The 7,233-nt window shown below is 37.4% G+C and overlaps 1 pseudogene; it reads left to right on the forward strand.

The window, feature by feature from the left end:
- Window positions 1-929: 929 nt before the first annotated feature.
- On the forward strand, window positions 930-1,849 carry LOC100605999 (annotated as a pseudogene).
- The last annotated feature ends 5,384 nt before the right edge of the window (window positions 1,850-7,233 follow it).

Below are 7,233 nucleotides of genomic sequence, written 5' to 3' on the forward strand. Positions count from 1 at the left end.
CTGCCAAAAAAAAAAAAAAAAGAAAAAAAAGAAAAAGAAGAAAAAAAAGGCTTAGTTCTTCTCCTACCTGTGTAGTCTGCACACTGGATTTGTGCCCTCCCCCTGAGTTCTGGTCAGGAGGCTTCTTGCTTTGTTCAAGTTGTCACAAATTTCAGCTGGATACTTCCTTCTCCCTGTGAAGTTTTACTCCCTGCTTCTCTGGCCACCCTCCTGATGGATCTCTGTGGTGCCAGACAGGAATGGCCTGCCTAGGGACCCAGCTAGCTCCAAGGGCTTTTCCACTGCTTCCTCTACCCCTGAGTTTCGCTTGGCTCTCTAAATTGGCTCAGCTCCAGGTAAGGTCAGAAACATCTCTCACAAACAGAACTTCAGTTTCTCCAGTGGGTGGATGTGTTTGGGAGAGAAGTTTCCCACTTCTGCAGGTGGAGCACTCACAGTATTTGTGGCGCCTCCTGGGTCCAGCAGGAGCAGTCTACTTCCTTCAGAGGGTCTGTGAGTCCTGTCAGGATTGCTGGATTTTTCTTGCTAAAATTCACAATGTGAGCCTCTGCATGCTGCTCTGTCTGGAGCAGCAATCTAGTCCTGCCTCCCATCCACCATGATCCAATGTTCTCAAGTCCTTCTGGTTTAGATATTATAGTGGTTTTTATTTCTTTGAATAGATTTTTTTTTAAGTGGAGTCTTGCACTGTCACCCAGGCTTGAGTGCAGTGGCATGATCTCAGCTAATTGCAACCTCTGCCTCACAGGTTCAAGTGATTCTCCTGCCTCAGCCTCCTGAGCAGCTCAGATTGCAGGCCCATAGGTAGACCATAAGTAGATTTAAACTTATTCTGATTGGCAATTTGTTGAAAGAGTTATTATCAGTAGAAAGGAATGTCTGATTATGATAAGGGGTTGTGGAGCCCTAGGTTTTATCAGGTAGATGAAGCCTCCAAGTAGCAGGCTTTAGAGAGAATAGACTGTAAATATTTTTAATCAGACTAAAGGCTTGTGTTAATGTTAATGCTGGAAGGGTGTAATGAGGCATGTCCAACCTTCACCTTCCCACATGGTCCAAACCAGTATTTCACTTTGAAAGTGCTGGAGTAGAGTGTGCAACCCAAGCATGTCCAAAATTGCTGTGAAGAGCTTTTGAATCATTATTTCCAGAAGTGGCTAATAGCAAACTAATGATTCTGACTATAACACCACATAACCAAGAATGATATGATAGTTTGACATGAAGAAGTAGAAATTGAAAGAGAAATGCTCTTGGAAAAGTTTATCAATAGTGCTAAAGAAATTTGCTATGCACTTCAAGCTGAGGATAGTGGGCTGACTTTATTGGTTTGGCATTTTTTGGACCATGTATAAACAACCCTCTTTTTAAAACAGATGAAAGCTACTAACTTTTAGGATTATCTGTTGATGATCTTGGATAATGTGAAGCGATTTATCATAGTCTCTGGGGCACCCATATAGTTGTTGGAAGTATGTTCACTAATGCAACACTAGACAGCCATATTATAGAGAAATTAAGGGGAAATTAGCAGTAATATTAATTCATTTGCTGTATTATTTGTATGTAACCTTGGGATTAATATATAGACACTGTCAAACTAAAGTCTCTAAAAGATACTTATTTGTAAGTATTTATTTCAACATTTATGAATTTACAACATTGACAAGTAATAATGGGATTTTAAAATTTCAAATGTTCATTATTCATATTATCATTGACTACATGTTGAGCACAACCACATTGTATAGGATGTGGTAATTAGCTTGTAACCAGGATATAATCTGTTATTGTTATTTCTCTTCTCTATTGGAAAAATCCCTCATTTTAATTATTTTTATCAAAAAAATCACACATTTGGTTATTGATGGCTGGATATGGTGGCTCATGCCTGTAATCCCAGCACTTTGGGAGGCAAGTGGATCACTTGAGGTCAAGAATTCAACACCAGCCTGGCCAATACAGTGAAACCCTGTCTCTTCTAAACATACACAAATTAGCCAGGTGTGGTGGCAGGCACCTATAATTCCATCTACTTGGAAGGCTGAGGCAGGAGAATAGCTTGAACCCGGGAGGTGGAGATTGTAGTGAGCTGAGATCACAGCATTGCACTCCAGCCTGGGTGACAGAGCAAGACTCCGTCTCAAACAAACAAACAATTTTATGAATCTTAAACTGTGTTGTGGCCTAATATATGATCTATCCTGGAGCACGTTCTAAGTGCATTTGAGAATGTATATTCTGCAACTATTGAATGGAATGATCTTAATATGTATGTTGGGTGTATGTGGTCTAAAGTATAGTTCAAGCCCACTGTTACATATTGATTTTCTGTCTGCATGATCTGCCTATTTTTGACAGTGGGGTATTGATGTCCCTTTCTGTTATTGTATTGCTGTCTATTTCTCCCTTCGCGTTTATTATTTGCTTTATATATTTAGTGTTCTCATATTTGGTGCATACATACATACTATTGTTATATCTTCTAAACAAATTGGCTTATTTGTCATTATGTAGTGACCTTTGTCTCTTGGAACAGTTTTTGACTGAAAGTCTATTTTCTCTGATATGAATATAGCCAACTCAGCTGTCTTTTGTTTACCATATTCATGGAATATCTTTTTCCATCTCTCTATTTCAGCCTATGCGTATGTGGCCTTTCACCTTTACTGTCTTCAAAATTTTTTGTCTTTTTTTTTTTGAGACAGAATCTCACTGTTGTCACCCAGGCTGTAGTGCAGTAGTGTGATCTCAGCTCACTGCAATTTCCGCCTCCCAGGTTCAAGTTGTTAGTGGATTGCAAACCACAATGGCAGTGTTAGAGTATTTTTATTTTGCTATGTATTTACTTTTACTAGTGGGTTTTATACCTTTAAATGTTTTCATTTTGCATGTTACTGTTTTTATTTTCTTTCAGATTGAAGAACTCCCTTTGCCATATTTTGTAAGTTGGCTCTGGTGGTGATAAATTCTGTCAGCTTTTGCTTGTCTGGAAAATACTTTATTTCTCCATCATGTTTGCAGAATAGTGTTGCTGGGTAAAGAATTCTTGCCTGGTAGTTTTTTTCTTTTAGATACTTGAATATGTCATCCCACCCCCTCCAGTCCTATATGATTTTCACTAAAAATAAAATCCAGATGAAAATGAGCTCCCGATGAATTGTAGCTTTTTTATATGTTATTTGCTTCTTTTCTCTTGCTCCTTTTAGAATCCTCTTTGTCCTTGACCTTTGAGAGTCTGGTTATTATGTTGTTGTAGTTGTATTTGGTTTGAATCTCTGTGCTGTTCTCAGACTTCCTGTATATGGATATTTATATCTTCCTCAAGTTTTTAAGTTTTCTGTTTTTTTATTTCTTTGAATGAGGTTTCTACTCCTTGCTCTTGCTCAGATCCCTATTGAACATCAATAATTCTTAGATTTTCTATTTTGAGGTAATTTTTTATATCTGGTAGGCATTTTTTATTTAGTTTCTTTTTTTGTTTTTTCTTTTCTGACTGTGTATTTTTCATTTTCTTTTTTTATCATTATACTTTAAGTTCTAGGGTACATGTGTACAACATGCAGGTTTGTTACATAGGTATACATGTGCCATGTTGGTTTGCTGTACCCATTAACTTGTCATTTACATTAGGTATTTCTCCTAATGCTATCCCTCCCCCAACCCCCACCCCACGACAGGCCCCCGTGTGTGATGTCCCCCGCCCTGTGTCCAAGTGTTCTCATTGTTCAATTCTCACTCATTAGTGAAAACATGTGGTGTTTGGTTTTCTGTCCTTGCAATAGTTTGCTCAGAGTCATGGTTTCCAGCTTCATCCATGTCCCTGCAAAGGACATTAACTCATCCTTTTTTATGGCTGCATAGTATTCCATGGTGTATATGTGTCACATTTTCTTAATCCAGTCTATCATTGATGGACATTTGGGTTGGTTCCAAGTTTTTGCTATTGTGAATAGTGCCACAATAAACATACGTGTGCATGTGTCTTTATAGCAGCATGATTTATAATCCTGTGGGTATATACCCAGTAATGGGATCACTGGGTCAAATGGTATTTCTAGTTCTAGATCCTTGAGGAATTGCCACACTGTCTTCCACAATGGTTGAACTAGTTTACAGTCCCACCAACAGTGTAAAAACATTCCTATTTCTCCACATCCTCTCCAGCATCTGTTGTTTCCTGACTTTTTAATGATGGCCATTCTAACTGGTGTGAGATGGTATCTCATTGTGGTTTTGATTTGCGTTTCTCTGATGGCCAGTGATGATGAGCATTTTTTCATATGTCTGTTGGCTGCATAAATGTCTTCTTTTGAGAAGTCTGACGGTGTATTTTCAAATAGTCTGTCTTTCAGCTAACTGATTATTTTCTCTGCTTGGCCCATTCTGCTGTTGAGAGCCTCTAATAAGTTTTTCACTTCAGCAAACAACTTTCTCAGTTCTAGGGTTTTTGTTTGAGTTTTAACAAAATATTTTAACATCTTTGTTACATTTCTCTAGTAAATTTCCGTGTTGCTTTTTTGTGTTATATATAATGCTGAGTTTTCTTAAAACTTTTATTTTGTATTTTGTGTTTTTTTAAAATTCAACTTTGTGCATTCAGGGGGTACATGTATAGTTTTGTGACGTGAGTATATTGCATGATGCTGAGGCTTGGGATACAGATGTTAGCATCACCCAGGTAGTGAGCATAGTGCCAAATAGGTAAAAACAGCTGTTTTAAATTCTTGATCAGGGAACTTTCCTATTGCCATTTCATTATAATTGGTAACTGGCTCCTTGCTTTGTCTCTTTGGGGAGGTCATGGTTCCCTTATTGCTATTGTTTCTTTTGTACATATGTCTGCGTCTTCACACTGAAGGATTAGTTACTACCCTTCTCTCCCTGGCTTGTTTAAATTTTTATTATAAATGTTTACTTTGATATTTCTTTGCAATATAACTGCTGAATATACTTTTTTGCTAGGTCATTGCCTCCTATTTGGCACTAGATGACCCCTTATGCCCAAGTTTGTCTGGGTTCTAGTAAATGGCCCAGCTACTGGTCCCAGATGGGGAAGGCTCCAAAGGGCATATGACAGCAGTGTGGGAAGGCTGGTTAGAGGTTTGCACCCAGGGGACATGTGGAATGCACATCCTTACAGTATGGTGTGCTGAACAGCCATTCTGATTTGACCTCTCTTTTGGCCTAGAAACAGAGCAGGTCCCGCCTCCACCATTTTTCTTTGGCTGTTTTCAGGATTTTTTCTCCCTTCAGGTACTTGCAATGTTTTCTGTGGATTGAGGTGGAAACAAATCTTTAGGATCCCAAGATTTCAGGGAAGCTTGTTGTCAACATCAATTTCACTTTTTCTGGTATAGTAACTGAGTCACGGGAAACTTTTCTGCATGCTTGGTGTCTGGCAGAATGTAGGATGGGCATCAGAGCTATATTCAATTATCTTACTATCTGTATGAAGTTTTTTCACTTCTACTTGACCACGACATCTATTTTATCCTCATATTTGAGTTCTGGAATTTTGCTGTTGATAAGCTTGGCACTGCATATTTGGTTTTGATTTTCTGGTAGTGGGGAGAGAAGCCTGCTAGCTTCTACTCTACCATTTTGGTGATGTTTCTGTGTACAAGCATTTGACAAAATTTAACATCCTTTCTATCATGATAATAAGAAATATCTGAAAGTTTTTATTCTCAGATTTAGGACCAGGCAAAGATGATTCTTCTCATCTCTTTTATCCAATGTAATACCAGAAATCCAAGCCAGAGCAATCAAGCAAGAGAATAAAGTAAAGTTCATCCAAGTTTGAAATGAAGTCAAATTATCATTGTTTGCAGATGACATGGTCTTATAGTTGGAAAATTCGAAAGACTCCACTAAAACATTGTTAGAGCTGATAAGCAAATTAAGTAAAGTTATAAGCAACACAATTAACATACAAAAATTACTAGCATTTCTATACATAAGAAAGAATTTAATGAAACAATCTTATTTACAATAGCATAAAATATGTTGGAATAAATTTAACCAAGGAGGTGAAAGACTTGTACACATAAAACTATAAAACTTTGTGAAAAAAATTGAAGATGACACAAATAGATGAAAAGTTACTGTGTGTTCATGAACCAGAAGTATTAATATTGTTTAAATATTTATACTACCCTAAGCAATATACTTATATTTGTGGGAACCATGGAGAAAATGGAACAAGTATAATGTTGACCTGAAATAGTGGCAACCTCTATTGATCTGTTGCCAGATGGAAAGCAAGACATTTCCATGGAAATTGCGGAGTAAGTACCACCAGTGTCTATCCAAAAAAGATATATTAACCTACATTTCCATGGAAATTGCAGAGTAAGTACCAGAAGTGTCTATCCAAAAAAGACATATTAACATAAGGAAAAGTTATTGAGACATATGGTTCACCAGTTTTTATTTCCAAGATTTTTAAATCTATCAGTTTAGAGCCAATTGCAAAGTTTTCTTAGCTGAGGGTTTTATCCTTCTATTGGCTTTACTGATTTTCTTATTCCTGAAATTTCTTCATCCTGTGGTATTTTTATCTATAGATTTTCCTAAAATGTTCTGTTTTTTTTTTTTTAAATAACATATAGTTTTCTTTCTTTCCTCCCTTTATATATTGACAAATATGGGAATTACTTCTGTTAGTAAAAAGTTCTAATTGAGTGGCTAAAACAGTAGTTTTGCTTTTCTTCTTTATATTTCTCTAGATTGTCCCCAAACTGAATAGCTGCTGAGTAATAGTCTGTCCTTGTCATACTGCCATTTTTTACTCAACCTGGGTTTGGATAGTTGTCAAGATTGCCAATACTAAGTTTGCTAAGACTAGAGTGCAATTTTGGTCCTCCACTGTGTCCATGCCAGTGATTTTTCAAAAAGCCTCAACAAACCACTTATAGAAATCAATGGAGGCACTCACCCTTTTCTGGGTACAATGCTGTAACATTTTCTAGCTCACTTTTGTAGAAAGCCTTCAAGTACAGTCACCAAGAAACCCCTTTAGTGGGCTGCTAGTGCACTTAATTCTTCTGTAGTTGTAGGTGGTGGTGGATAATAGCCCTCTCTTGGTCACAGTGACTTTTTATGTAGGGGACCTATTTTTAGACTGTCTGCTTGTTGCTAGAAAGTCTGCTGGTTGCGAAATCTTCTGCAGCAACCAGGGTAAGCAACCATGCTTGGGTCTGTATACAGAAAACATGCTGTGCAGTATTT

This window comes from Nomascus leucogenys, chromosome X (genome assembly GCF_006542625.1).
Source record: "Nomascus leucogenys isolate Asia chromosome X, Asia_NLE_v1, whole genome shotgun sequence".
In the NCBI taxonomy this organism is placed as follows: Eukaryota; Metazoa; Chordata; class Mammalia; order Primates; family Hylobatidae; genus Nomascus; species Nomascus leucogenys.